The following is a 16,071-nucleotide window of genomic DNA, read 5'->3' as shown; positions in this document are numbered from 1 at the left end:
AAGCAACAAGTTTCATATAACTCAAAATTATGATACAAAACACAAAAATAGGAAAGAAAAACAGAGGTAAAATCATGAGTACCTGCAGAACAATGATCAGCGGTGATGAACCCTAGCAGAAGAACGCTGACAAATTGGAAGAGATCATAGATGAACAGCAAGCAAAACCTAGAGAAGCTCGAAATGGCAACATTATTACTAAAAACCATATAATAGCAACGTTAACATTATTAAAATTAGGATTCAAAATGAAAAAGGAAAAGGAATAGGCAAAATCATAGGTACTTGCAGTGATGAACAAGTGAGTAGAAATGATCGAAGCTCGAACTGCTAGCGGAGACGATCAAAGGTCAAACGCGAAAAAAGTGGATTGAATATCGAATACGAGCAGAGAAGATTGAATCTCGAATTGCGAGCAAAGAGAATCAAAGTTCAAACGCGTGTCAAGACCTCCATTGCCATCCTCGAAGAGAAGAAGACGAAGATGAAGATGATTTAGCAGCACGTCAATGTCTGAGGAAGATGAAGATCAGGATGAATTAGCAGAGAAGAACACACGTCAATGTCTCCTATATTGCCATCATCGAAGAGAGGAAGATGAAGATGATTTTGTGCTTGTAATTTAAAAAATTAGGGTTGGGGTTTTGTTTCAGACTTTCTTTCAGTAAAAGGAGAAGATGACGAATTGAAGGCCCATGGAGGAAAAAGGGTTTTGTTTTTCTTTTTTTTAGTTAAAGTGGAAAAAATAATTTTGTTAAAATATTTGGTGAGAAGATTATAATTTTAAAAAAATATATTAATTTATTTTAGGTAACATTTATAAGTTGATGTTTATTAACAATTTTAAAGCAAATTTTATAAAATATAATATATGAATACAATAATTGTTGTCTATTTAATTTATTAAAGCAACATTTTTGTTATGTTTTTTAATTAACTAAAAAGGAACATTTATAACATGTTGATTTAAAAAAGTTGCAATAGTCTTATTTTTTTGCAATAAATATTAAGATTTGCTTTTTATTATTTTAGACAATACTTTTTAAGTATTGTTTAGAATATATATGTTGCCATAGATCAGAATTGTTGTAGTGCAAAGCCGATTTTCATAGTTTGGCTTCTTGTAGCTCTCCTATTATCACACGCGAAGACAACAAAATCAAATAAATGATTAAATCCACAAAAACCAATTTATCGAAGTAAAGGTCCTAGAGAAACACAAACAAGATGCTAAGGGCGAGAAAAAACTACAACGATATGAATGAATTCTGAGAGTCCAATTACCAAAACCTAAGAAACCAAATCAATTAAACTCAAAATTCCTCAAGCACAAATAAACCTTACATTTTTCTGAAATGCCAATGAATATTATATATACTTGATTAGCCTCAGAGGATGCATGCACTAGTAGAATCCAATTCTGCTACTTCTTTCTCAAGCACAATCTTGTCAGATGATTTCTTTTTCCATGGGTGTCGCTGGTCCTCGAAAATTACAGACACCCTTTTAAAAACAGAAACAAAAAATTCAATTAGAATTAGAATGTAGCAAATTCAAATAAAACATGCTATTCACACAAAATTCATCAGTTAAAAGAAAAAAACAAAGCAATCTTTTTACCTTCACAACATTTCATTGCCAAATTCTCATTGAAAGATACTATTCACACAAATAACGTTGTAATCCAAAATCAATAACAACAAAACCATCATTTGACAAAATGGTAATCACTCACTCTCTCAAAGAACAACCAGGTTCCTTTTTTCAACACACAAGTATACAGTAAAATTTCTTTGCACTATGTTGGATAATGTCAATAGTGAAAGCTCACACATACACACACAAACACACAAAAAAGGGGCAACGAGAAGAATGAATTAAGAAATGTGAGAAGCACAATGTTATAAGCTAATAATCTGTATATTATATCATTATATAAAAACAAAGCAAATAAGAACTATAAAAATCGTCAGATTGATGATACAAGAATCCAACTACTTGATAGATAATAATTTGGACAGTTTAAACAAATGGGAAAAAGACCCCAGGAACCAGGGCACAAGTGGCGTAACCTGGTTGTGATTTTCGTTGTATCGTGTGGAGGACGTGAAGGAGTGGCAGCGATAGGGTGCGGGCGCGGCAGCGACAGTGCGCGAATTGGCTTCGTGTGGGCTAGGGTTGTCAGCGTTCTCCAAGTAAAATGTGGATTCCAATGTAGGGCAGTGTCGCCGGAACTAGTTAGGAGACGGCGACACGACAGAATGGACTCCGGCGGTAGCATCGTTGGGAGTAGGAGAAGAGTTGTGTGCTATGAAACCTAATTTTTACTGCCTTCGAATCTGAAAGATAAACTAGTGTTAGTCTGGGTGAGATAGTTATTATGTGTTATTGGGTTTTATTGTGGGGTCATCTGATTTTTAAAATTAATTTTTTAATCTGTTGTTTACGTTGTTCAATATAAGCATTATTTTTCTATACTTTTTCTTCTCCTCCGAGATGTGATACGTTGTATATTTAAATAATTACTTTATATTTTATGTATTTTCGTAATTTTTATATTTATTTAAGTTAAATTAAAAAATCCTATATTAAAATCATGGTATTTTTTTTTAGAATTATGATGTTGTTATTCCAATTTTTTTTAGAAAATAAATTTTGTTCATTTTTCTATTACTCCTGTTTAATTACCGTGCGTTTTGATCATGAGACAACCACCACTATTATATTATTTTTATATCTGACTTATCCTCTCTTATTTATTCTAAGATCAAATATATCATCTTTTTGATAAAATTGTTATTCTCCGTACCTTAAAGCTTTGTTTTAATTAAAAACCAATTTTATATCTAAACCTACAATTTTGTCCCTTGTTGGGATTTCCATTTGAGATTCCTTCCACTATATACTTTATTTAGTATTTGATATATTTCTTCACACAATAATATTTTTTGGACTTAAAACATGATTATACACGCATAATTCTACTTTTCTTGTTGAATATTTTTCAGAAGCAGCAAGAATCAAATTTTAAACTTGTTTTCTTTGTATAAAATTTCTGAGAATATATAATAAAATTATTTGTTCCAATAAAGATTTTAAATTATATATAACATCATATGTGTTTCACTTTCTATAATAAACGAATAGCCATTTTGTTTTGTTAAAAAAAAAAAAAAAAGGTCACTTATCCAAATTAAAGAAGAATGAAAGGAAATATTAACGTTTTCGCACATGGAGACGGATGATCAAGACACTACATACATCTCATGCTGCCATGCATCAATACTAATTCTATTACTAATTAATATATAGGCATTAATGCACGAATAAATTGCCAAAATTCTACGTAATTATAAATTAATATTTTTTATCGGAAAATTCTAGGGTACTTATCAAAAAAATAAGCATGGCATATTGACCGTGTCAGTTAATGAAAAGTGGAGGCATATTTTAAAAAACTACAAAAATTAAATTAAAATTTAAAGTTATATCACGTCCTTTTGCCACTGTAAAATTTTTAGTTGTGTTGCTGTATCCGTGGCACCATCACAATAAAAAAGAAATAAATTATTATCTATGAAAATTGTATTAATTTAGTAAAATTAAAAACTATTCAATAAAATTATTTATTAAATTATTTCAATAATTTTATCAAATCTAATTTTAATGAATATAAAATCAGTTTATATATTTTATGAATTAAAATATCAATTCTTAAATCTTTTATATTAAAATTTATAGTAATTAATCAAATTATTTATGTTTAATTATTAAAAAATAAAACAAAGACTCATATTACATTTGTACAAATAACAATGCTACAAAATTTATACAAGATTAAGCTTAGAGTCAAATATTGATTTTTCATAGTTACATTTTTTTTTGCCATACTTAAAGTGTGTAAACGAGATATGTATTAAAAATTTTTAGTCAGCTTTATTTAAAATATAAATGAGATATTTATATATTTATTTAACTCTCACGATAAATTATTGGATAATTAAAAAGATGGTATTTTCGGTTCATTTTGGATCAATTTAAAAAGTAAATTTGATTTATATTTTACATAACCATCTAATTTTTATGTTTTAATAATTTTATAATAAAAATATTAAATGTTTATTTTTTAATTAATCTTATACTTATTATTATTTTGTCAGACATTAATAGACTTTTTTTAAAAAAAAAAAACTATTTCGTTTATATTATTTTATTTATTTTATTTAGAGGATAAACAAGATATGTGTATATACATTTTGTTTTTACTATAAACAGAATAAATAATATTACATAAATTAATAAATATTTATAAAATAATATATTTTAGTAAATAGAATATTTAATTTATTTACTAAATTTTTTTTAGAATTTTTATTATTATGATAAACTATTGTTTAACTAAAAATTTAAAATGCATTAAAAATTAGATTAATATGATGAATTTATTAAAATGATTTAATAAATAATTATTTTTTCACTGAAAATTATGTGAATAGATTTAATAGTTTGTTTTTCTCTCTCACTGACTTGATTTGATATTTAAGACTATACATGAAGTTGCTGGTACTAGTTGTGAGATGGATCGGAGACTCACCGGTCAAAGCAGTGACGGGATTGGATTTTCAGAGCAGCGGGCCTGCAAAGACATTCCGACTCTTAAGTCAGAATGGATCTAAGAGGTATAAGTGAGGATTAGGAATGTGTGACGCACCTGGGGGAGCCTTTGGCTCCCTTTATATAGTTTGTGGTAGTTATCTTATCATATCGATTAAGATAAGATAAGACAAGGAAAGTATTTGAATGTTGGTTAGGAATTTGAGGTCTTTCGACTAGTTTGGGCTACAATGGTAGGCTGGGTAATCTGGGTTGAAGCTTCTCCGATAGGGGGCCCGGGGATCGGATTTAGAATAGTTGTCCCCAGAGCGACAAAGCATGCTTGCTTGGTCTCATCGCTGGAGGATTTATTTTGCCATATGGCTGTGTTCGTTAGGCTTGTCATGGTGAGTGGAGTGCCACTCAAGTTTTCTTGGTTGAGGTCAGGAGTCTGTGGGGTGCTTGGACGTCCCTTCGCCTATCCATTGAGTTCTTGAAGGGAGGAGTTCATCCGTTGCGGTTCCCCATGCGTCATTATGACATTTTAATATGCGCGGGGGGTGGTTGGTTTGTTTTTCATTTTGTCCTTTGCTTCATTTATTTTTGAACCATTTGGATTTTTTTAGATTTTATTTCTTTTTTCTTGCTACTGCAATTGTTCATTTCTCTTTTTCTCTATATTTTCTTTGCCCGTAACTGCTTTTTCTTCTCATATTTCCTTTGCTCGAGTGTTTTCTATATTCCTTTTATGGAGTTGCTTTCAGCTGGCCTGTTGGCATGTTTTGTTAGTGCTGCATTCTGTTTCTTGTTCTTTTCTCGTCCGCTTTTTTGAAAAATCAAGTTGGTGCTCCTTTGTTGCTTTGTATTGTTTTACTTGCTTCTGCATCGTTTCTTTATCTTCTGAGTAAGGTCAGTAGGAAATCAAGGAGGGTGCCACTGTTTAAGCGTAGCTTTTCATGATTGTTGTAATGGTAGAGGAATAGGGGGAGTGTGCCCTTATTTTTTAGGTGTTTTTAGGTACGTTAGTATGAAATTTGTATGGTTTTCTTGCTCTAGGGAGTGGGCTGATGGTGGTGCCCCATTAATTTGTAGGTATGGTTCATCGGAGGACTGAGGGCGCTATGAGGATCTCTAGAAGTTGTGCTATGAGGGCGCGATTTATGGAGGTGGCGAGGCGGAGCGACAATACGAGCTTTTGGTTCCCTGGACGAACAAGAGGGTCTACTATATAGACCCCGAGTCCCCCGGGTCACTGATTGGTTTTGGGTTTATGTGTCTATGTTCATGCGGCTGGGAGTGCCACTCCCTTTTCTCCAATTTTTCAGGACCTGCTAAATTGGTGTTCGGTGGCGCCGTCTCAGCTGTGTCCAAATAGTTAGGATGCCATCAGAACTCTTGAATTAGTTTGCGATTATTTGGAATATCTGGCTCGTGTGGATGTTTTACTATACTTCTTTCTATGCATCCTTCTGACCAAGGAGAGGAAGCATAAGGAAGGTTATGTGTCTTTTCGAGCCCTGTCGAATGGCGGATATTCGGGCTGTTTGAAGATTTCTTTCACGGTGTCAAGGAGGAATACTTCAAGGTCCGACCTGCTTGGGGGCATCACCCATTCTGGTTGACTTTTGAGGGAGAGCACCATTTTGCCACGTACTAGAATTTTGGTGCTGGTGCGTCATACTTGACGCGGGTTTTGTATGAGGGTTTGTCCTCCGAAAACAAGGATATTGCTGATGTTCTGTTGGAAATTTTCAGGGATAGGCCTTTGAACCCACGGGACATTACGGGTGATCCGGTGGCGTGTTAGACTTATGTTGGTGGGTTTCTTGGATTTTTTTTTCATTTTATCTTTGCTACCAATTTCTTGACTTAATAGAATTTTCTTCTTCTTTTCAGTTGATATGGCTGGAGTTTTGACTATGCATGCAAGGTTGAAGGCTTCCATGACCCAGGATGCTGGGATTGAGGGTGGTGAGGCCTCTTTGTCGATGCCTTAGTCCCAACCCCAGCCGGATTCCCAGACTATTTCACAGGAGACGATTTCGACTGGGGTAGCCGACGTCAAAGTTGACGAGGAGGTCGTGGTGGTTTAGGCTCTTGAGGTAAGCAATAAGAGGAAGAACATGGTGGAAGGGAGAAGTGGGGAGAACATGGAAGAGGAAGGTCTGGTTTTGTCCGTGATGGACTAGATTTTTGATGCTCCGGCTTTCATTAACCAGCATCTCCTGCCGGGTACAGAGGAGTTTTTCTAAGATTGTGATGTCGCTGGTCAAGCAAAGTCTGTGTATCGTGCCCTTCTCCGTTCGACCATCATTGTCCAGAAGGCGGAGCCGATGCTGGCTCAGGTGGAGCTCTTGAGTGGCAAGCTCCACCAGTCTCAGGCGAAAGTCGGGAAGTTGAATTAGTAGCTGGAGGCTACCGAGACTGCTTGGGTGAAAGCTGTGAAATATACGGAGGATGCTGGCTCAAAGATTCTTTGTCTTTCCGAGTTGAAAAGTTCACTTCTGAATCAGTTGGCTCGTAAGCAAAAACAAGTTGCGGACGTTGAGTACGGGGCTGTAAGACCCAAAACCTTTGAAAAAGGGCTATTATTAGCTAATTTCAAATTAAGTGTTTCTGCAGCTTTAATTTCAGAAATTCCTCTATTAAAGAAAATTAAAGCAAGTTTTGATTTATTGAATTTGAAATAAATTATGATTATTATCCAATTTTATAATTGTTGGATTATTTTCTATATTTAAATTATAAATTTAGCAGTTGTGAAATAATAAGGATTTTATATGTTTTGGACTAAGTAATTAATATTTTTAATATTAGTACTGCTATTTTGGAAAATAGAGAAATTAATTATATTATTTCTAATCTTTAGATTTGGGCATTTTGTTGAAAATAATTTGTAAAAGTAGATGAGCAAATAGTGTTTTTCCATATACAATAGGTGTTGGAATTACATTGGATTTCAATTACCATATTATTCCTAATTTTATGTGAATTTACCATAATGCCCTTAACCCTAATTTTCAAATAAGGAAAACCCTAACCCGGTAACCCATTACCCGACCCGGTTCTCTCTCAACCTCACTCAATCCCCCCAAACCCAGCCACAACACAGCAACAATAGCTGCAAAAGAAATGGAACGAAGAAAGAAAAAGGGCTAGGAGGAAACGGGGAAACGCAGAGGGAAAAGCTGCGCTGTGACCACCGGCCAGCCGTCGCTGTCGTCCTGCGCTTACCCACTCACCACCGCCGCTGGAGGAGCCGTGACCAACGCGTCGCTGTCGCTGAAGCACACAGCGCCGCTGTCGCCCTCGCCGCGCCGCCGCCATCCTTGCGATCACGAAGAGGCTGACGGGAGGAACTGGCGCGCACGGGAGGGGAAGAAACCGCCTCTGCACTGCCGTCGTTCACAAGCTCAGCCACCTCGCCATTGTCGCCGCCAAGGGTTCCGTCGCAGTCAACCCGTCGCGGCTGGTGTTGCTGCCGTCCCTGATGGGTTCCACCGTGGAGAAGGGAACGACGCAGGGGAGAGGAGGTCGCGCTGCTGCTGCCGCCGAAGGAACCCGTCCCTGCTGAGCTGCCGCTGCCACTGCTAGGGTTTGCTGCCGCCGTGCCGTTGAGAGGAGGGCCGTCCAGTCACACCGAGCATGAGAGACGGAGAGATCAGAGGCTGAGCTGGGGTTCAGCCACCATGCCCAGCCGTGCTCGCGTCGCCGGCGCCGCCTCCGTCAGAACTACCGAGGAAAATGAATTTGGCGAAATGAGTTATGTTATTCTCCCCTAAAGACTTGGGACTCTGCCGAGGAACTTTTGTTATAAAATCTCATTGTTGGATGGGTGATTTTGAATGTTCCCAAAATGAATCTTTAACTTTCCATGGTTTTGGAAGTTTTGGAAAGAGAATGCCGAGAGTGGCTTTGTTTTAAAAGAGAACTCACTTTGAGTAGATTTGGCTTATGAGCCTGAGATGATTTGAGAAACGAGATTTCTAAAGCCAAGGCTGAAAAGAGTTGAAACTTGATTTCAAAGTGAAACGATTTGAGAAAAAGTGATTTGTGGCTTAAATGCCGGTTTTATGAATTTGATGATGTTGAATGGTGGAGGTGCCATTTTGTAATGAGCCGGAATGGCTGTGTATAATATTGATTTATGGCGGATTGCTGAATGAGTTATGGGCCGTATGGCTGATTATGAATTATGAATTTAAGCCGGATGGCTGAGATGGATGTTGATCCATGGTTGGGACTGAATGAATATATGCTTGAGATACCTGGGTAGTAGCAAGGGTTGTGGCTCGTCCCACTTGCTCCAGGTTAGAGGCTGTGACGCCTGGGTAGTAGCGGTAGTAGTGGTGATTCCACTCGTTCCAGGTTGAGCTTTTAAACACCCGCCTGGGTAGTAGCCGCAGTAGTGGTTATTCCACTGGCTCTGGGTTGAGCGGGCAGTAGCAAGGGGGTTGTAGCTCAAACCTACTTGCTTCGCGATGGGTGTTTCTGTCTATGGTTAGCTACCAGGACGTGTTGGGCTGGCTATATAACCGACAGATGATATCATCAGCCATTAGGGACAGGCATGCATCATATGCACTTGTGTGACATTGTTTGGGTGTGCATATTATACTTGGTTTGCCTATGTGATTAATTGCTAACTGATCTACTTGCAATAACTGTTTGTTTGTGCTTGCCTCTTCCTATCTGTGTTTGCATCTGGGACTCTGTTGGACTGTGGTGATTGGTTGATGGTTGGATTGTTTGGGCCTAGAGCCGTGGTTGGAATGAGATGAACCGATGGTTGATTTCGGTTTTGTGTTTCTGGTTTGGAATAAAATACGAAAGGCTATTTTGGTTCAGTATAGATAAACCGTTTTGAAAGGCTTTTTGAGTTTTTGAGAATTGAACTGTTCCTCTTTCAGAAAAGATTTCCGATTCCTCTTTTATTGTAAATCGTTGTTTTTAAAAAGAGGCATAAGACGGTTATTAATCACTGGTACGGTTTATCTTCATGTATCCTATTACAGTAATTCCCAAAAACCCTCTACTGAGAACCCTTTCGAGGATGATGTTCTCACCCCCCTACATTTTTCCCCTTTCAGGATATGGGCGCAGAAGTTATGAAGAGTTTATTTAGTTGTTGTTGAGATGCTCTGTATTGTTTTAGTTATGGTCTATTGTACCCTCGCCTTTATCTTGATATTTTCTGTAAGAGGGATAGGAACTGTATTGGATAATAGTTGTAATATCATTTATGTATATATATATATATATATATATATATATATATATATATATACACATGTATGTACGCTTTATGAGTTGTTGTAAGTGTATTGTATGTATGGATGTACGTTGTATAGCAAAAGTATCTTTTGGAATCGGTATTGCGGTTTAAAATTTTAAACAGGCTCATATTTTAGTATTAAATAGTATAAGTGTCGTCGTAATGTCCGAGCTATCAGAGTCGCGCAGCCGGAAGTGTGAGCTTTGGTAGTTAGGGTGTTACAGGGGCTAATGCTACCCTTTCTGAGGTGAAGTTGTTGAGGGCCGAGGTTGCTTGGTTGAAGAAGGACAAGCAAGGCCTGCTCCGAGATGCTAAGGACTCTATCTCATCTACTGAGGAGACCATGATGGCTCAAGTCCAGGTTTTGGATCTGGACGTGGATGTATCCATGATGGGAGCCTTCTGGACTGTGGAAAATGGCCATATTGTGGACTTGGAGTAACTTGCTTCTGTTTTTGATTTATTTCATTAGGTTTGTAAGTCGAGTGTTCGGTGTTTATACTTTTTTTTAGAATAATTTTCTTTGTTTTCCTTTAAGTTTGTAAGCTATTTTTTTTGGCTCTTTGAACTGTTGTTTGATGGCTTCTTGGCAGGCTTATTTTGCGTGTGTATGAATAGTAGGCCTCCTAATTGGCCGTTTTAGATACTTGTATTTATAGTTGTGGATATCCGTTTGTATTGGCCTCAGGGGTGATCAAGCCCTGGGGGTACCGTTACTTTATTCTGTTCATTCCGTTGGTTTGGTGAAAACGTGAGAAAGAATCTTAAAAAGAAAAAATATTAAAATTACTTTTATTGATGGTTGGGCCTCATTAAAATCTCATGTCGTGGGTAGGAAAGGGTACCTAAAAAAGAAAAAGAATAAAAAATAGACAAAACAGAGATGATGACTGATGAACGGATAATTTATACGCTTTTTGGCATTGTTTTTACATAGTTTTCAGTATGATTTAGTTAGTTTTTAGTATATTTTTATTAGTTTTTAATTAAAATTCACATTTCTGGACTTTACTATGAGTTTGTGTGTTTTTTTGTGATTTCAGGTATTTTCTGGCTGAAATTGAGGGACTTGAGCAAAAAAATCAGATTCAGAGGTTGAAGAAGGACTGCAGATGCTGTTGGATTCTGACCTCCCTGCACTCAAAGTGGATTTTCTGGAGCTACAGAACTCCAAATGGCGCGCTTATAATTGCGTTGGAAAGTAGACATCTAGGGCTTTCCAGAAATATATAATAGTCTATACTTTGAACAAGGATTGACGATGTAAACTGGCGTTCAATGCCAGTTCCATGCTGCATTCTGGAGTTAAACGCCAAAAACAGGTTGCAAAGTAGAGTTCAACGCCAGAAACACGTTACAAACTAGCGTTCAACTCCAAGAATGACCTCTCCACGTGTAAATTTAAAGCTCAGCCCAAGCACACACCAAGTAGGCCCCGGAAGTGGATTTCTGCATCATTTACTTATTTCTGTAAACCCTAGTAACTAGTTTAGTATAAATAGGACTTTTTACTATTGTGTTTACATCTTCGGATCATCTTTTGGACGTTTAGTTCTTAGATCATGGAGGCTGGCCACTCGGCCATGTCTACCTTATTTTCACTTATGTATTTTCAACGGTAGAGTTTCTACACACCATAGATTAAGGTGTGGAGCTCTGCTGTTCCTCAAAGATTAATGCAAAGTACTACTGTTTTTCTATTCAATTCAACTTATTCTGCTTCTAAGATTTTCATTCGCACTTCAATATGATGGATGTGAGGATCGTGACAGTCATCATCATTCTCAACCTATGAACGCGTGCCTGACAACCACTTCCGTTCTACCTTAGATTTTATAGATATCTCTTGGATATCTAATACAGGGGACCGAGTCCGAGTTATTAGTGTCTTCGTGGTATAAGTTAGAACCCATGGATGGCCATTTCTGAGATCCGGAAAGTCTAAACCTTGTCTGTGGTATTCCGAGTAGGATCTGGGAAGGGATGGCTGTGACGAGCTTCAAACTCATGAGTGCTGGGCGTAGTGACAGACGCAAAAAGATAGTAAATCCTATTCCAGTATGATCGAGAACCGACAGATGATTAGCTATGCAGTGACAGCGCATTGGACCAGTTTCACAGGAGGATGGAATGTAGCCATTGACAACGGTGATGCCCTACATAAATCTTGCCATGGAAAGGAGTAGGATTGATTGGATGAAGATAGCAGGAAAGTAGAGATCAGAGGAACAAAAGCATCTCTATACGCTTATCTGAAATTCTCACCAATGAATTACATAAGTACCACTATCCTATTTTATATTTTATTTAATTTTCATCCACTATAATTTCTTAATACAATTTAATCCGCCTGACTGAGATTTACAAGGTGACCATAGCTTGCTTCAAGCCGACAATCTCCGTGGGATCGACCCTTACTCACGTAAGGTTTATTACTTGGACGACCCAGTGCACTTGCTGGTTAGTTGTACAAAGTTGTGAAACAGATATAAGATCATGAACGTGCGTATTGAGTTTTTAGCGCCGTTGCCGGGGATTGTTCGAGTTTGGACAACTGACGGTTCATCTTGTTGCTCAAATTAGGTAACTTTATTTTAATTTTAACCTTTTTGTTTTTATTTCTTAATTCTCGAAAAATACAAAAAAAAAATTCCCTTTGTTTTCGAAAATTAATTTAAAATTTTTAAGAATGAATTCTAAAGTTTCAAATTGGTATGATTCCTGGAATCTTGATTGAGGACTTTGAATTCATTGCTTCCTTTTCCCTATAGGTTTTCAAAAAAATAAAAATATACAAAAATTCAAAAAAATTAATAAAATCGTAAAATTAAAAATATTTTTTGTTTCTTGTTTGAGTCTAGAGTCAATTTTTAAGTTTGGTGTCAATTGTATTTTTTCTAAAAATTTATGCATTTTTCGAAAATTCATGCATTCATAGTGTTCTTCATGATCTTCAAGTTGTTCTTGGTAAGTCTTCTTGTTTGATCTTCATATTTTCTTGTTTTGTGTCTTTTCTTATTTTTCATATGCATTTTTAACTTGTTAGTGTCTAATTATTGAAAATTTCTAAGTTTGGTGTCTTGCATATTTTTCTTTTCTTAAAAATTTTCAAAAAAAGTTCTTGATGTTCATCTTGACATTCAAAGTGTTCTTGGTGTTCATCTTGACATTCATAGTGTTCTTGCATGCATCACATGTTTTAATCCAAAATTTTCATGCATTGAGTCAATTTTGTGTTTTTCTCTTTCTTCATAAAAAATTTCAAAAATAAAAAATATCTTTTCCTTATTTTACTCAAAATTTTCGAAAATATGATTTGATTTAGTCAAAAAGTTTTTAAATTTAATTGTTTCTTATGAATCAAATCAAATTTTCAATTTAAAAATCTTATATTTTCAAAAATCAAATCTTTTTCATTTTACCTCCATATTTTCGAAAACTTTTTAAATTTGATTTTCAAAATCTTTTTCTTATTTTATTTCTTAATTTTCAAAATCTTTACTAACATTTAATATGATTGATTGAAAAATTTCAAGTTGTTACTTGCTTATTAAGAAAGATTCAATCTTTAAACTCTAGAATCATATCTTTTAGTTTCTTGTTTGTCAAGTAATCATCTTTAGTTTTCAAAATCAAATCTTTTTAATTTTCTTTTCAAATCTTTTTCAAATTAAAATTTCAATCATATCTTTTTCAAATTCAATTTTAAAATCTTTTCTAACTTCTTATCTTTTTAAAATTGATTTTCACATCCTATCTTTTTGTTTCAATCACATCTTTTTAAATTTCAATCATATTTTTTTTAAAACAAATTTCAAAACTTTTTCAATCAATCTTATCTTTTTGTTTCAATCATATCTTTTTCAAAACTACCTAACTAATCCTCTCTCTCTTATTTTGAAAATTCCCTCTCTCCTTTTTCAAAATTCCTTTTTAATTAACTAATTGTTTTAATTTTAATTTAATTTCAACTTTAATTTTCGATATCTAACTTTCAATTTTAATTTTTATTTTAATTAATTTTCAAAATTCTCTCTCTCATCTCCTTCTATTTATTTATTCATCTACTAACACTTCTCTCCCATCCAAAAATTCGAACACCACCTCCCTCTTTGTGTTCGAGTTTTTCCTCTTCTCTTCTTTACATTACATTCTTTTCTTCTTCTACTCACACAAAGGAACCTCTCTCTACTGAGGCAAAGAGGATCCCCATTATTTTCTGTTTTCTTCTTTTTCATATGAGCAGGAGCAAGGACAAGAACATTCTTGTTGAAGCAGATCCTGAACCTGAAAGGACTCTAAAAAGGAAACTAAGAGAAGCTAAAATACAACAATCCAGAGACAACCTTACAGGAATTTTCAAACAGGAAGAGGAGATGGCAGCCGAAAATAATAATAATGCAAGGAGGATGCTTGGTGACTTCACTGCACCTAATTCCAATTTACATGGAAGAAGCATCTCCATTCCTGCCATTGGAGCAAACAATTTTGAGCTGAAACCTCAATTAGTTTCTCTGATGCAGTAGAACTGCAAGTTTCATGGACTTCCATCTGAAGATCCTTTTCAGTTCTTAACTGAATTCTTGCAGATCTGTGATACTGTTAAGACCAATGGGGTTGATCCCGAGGTCTACAGGCTTATGCTTTTCCCATTTGCTGTAAGAGACAGAGCTAGAGTATGGTTGGACTCTCAACCTAAGGATAACCTGAACTCTTGGGATAAGTTGGTCACGGCTTTCTTAGCCAAGTTCTTTCCTCCTCAAAAGCTGAGTAAGCTTAGAGTGGATGTTCAAACCTTCAGACAGAAAGAAGGTGAATCCCTCTATGAAGCTTGGGAGAGATATAAGCAACTGACCAAAAAGTGTCCTTCTGACATGCTTTCAGAATGGACCATCTTGGATATATTCTATGATGGTCTGTCTGAATTAGTTAAGATGTCATTGGATACTTCTGCAGGTGGATCCATTCACCTAAAGAAAATGCCTGCAGAAGCTCAAGAACTCATTGACATGGTTGCTAATAACCAGTTCATGTACACTTCTGAGAGGAATCCTGTGAGTAATGGGACGCCTCAAAAGAAGGGAGTTCTTGAAATTGATACTCTGAATGTCATATTGGCTCAGAATAAAATATTGACTCAGCAAGTCAATATGATTTCTCAGAGTTTGAATGGAATGTAAGCTGCATCCAACAGTACTCAAGAGGCATCTTCTGAAGAAGAAGCTTATGATCCTGAGAACCCTGCAATAGCAGAGGTGAATTACATGGGTGAACCATATGGAAACACCTATAATCCCTCATGGAGAAATCACCCAAATCTCTCATGGAAGGATCAACAAAAGCCTCAACAAGGCTTTAATAATGGTGGAAGAAATAGGTTTAGCAATAGCAAGCCTTTTCCATCATCCACTCAGCAAAAGACAGAGAGTTCTGAGCAGAATCCATCTAGCTTGGCAAATATAGTCTCTGATCTATCTAAGGCCACTCTAAGTTTCATGAATGAAACAAGGTCCTCCATTAGAAATTTGGAAGCACAAGTGGGCCAGCTGAGTAAAAGGATCACTGAAATCCCTCCTAGTACTCTCCCAAGCAATACAGAAGAAAATCCAAAAGGAGAGTGCAAAGCCATTGAATTGACCATCATGGCCGAACCCACAAGAGAGGAGGAGGACGTGAATCCCAGTGAGGAAGACCTCCTGGGACGTCCAGTGATCAATAAGAAGTTTCCCTCTGAGGAACCAAAGGAATCTGAGACTCATCTAGAGACCATAGAGATTCCATTGAACTTCCTTATGCCATTGATGAGCTCTGATGAGTATTATTCTTCTGAAGAGAATGAAGATGTTACTGAAGAGCAAGTTGCCAAGTACCTTGGTGCTATCATGAAGCTAAATGCCAAATTATTTGGTAATGAGACTTGGGAAGATGAACCTCCCTTGCTCACCAATGAACTAAGTGATCTGGATCAACTGACACTGCCTCAGAAGAAACAAGATCCTGGAAAGTTCTTAATACCTTGTACCATAGACACCATGAACTTTGAGAAGGCTCTATGTGACCTTGGGTCAGGGATAAACCTCATGCCACTCTCTGTAATGGAGAAACTGGGAATCTTTGAGGTACAAGCTGCTAGAGTCTCATTAGAGATGGCAGACAACTCAAGAAAACAGGCTTATGGACAAGTAGAGGACGTACTAGTAAAA

General features: G+C 36.2%; 1 non-coding gene across 1 annotated transcript; it reads right to left on the bottom strand.

Annotated features, from left to right (window-relative positions):
• Positions 1-14,640: 14,640 nt before the first annotated feature.
• LOC148568731 (small nucleolar RNA R71) lies at positions 14,641-14,748 on the bottom strand. Its single transcript, XR_015882047.1, has one exon. It is a non-coding gene; the product is annotated as a small nucleolar RNA R71 (small nucleolar RNA).
• Positions 14,749-16,071: the final 1,323 nt, after the last annotated feature.

Source organism: Arachis ipaensis, chromosome B4, assembly GCF_059453495.1.
Source record: "Arachis ipaensis isolate K30076 ecotype BB chromosome B4, ASM5945349v1, whole genome shotgun sequence".
Taxonomy (NCBI): domain Eukaryota; kingdom Viridiplantae; phylum Streptophyta; class Magnoliopsida; order Fabales; family Fabaceae; genus Arachis; species Arachis ipaensis.
The sequence above is the reverse complement of the archived record's forward strand: the minus strand, read 5'-3'. Positions and strand labels throughout refer to the sequence as shown.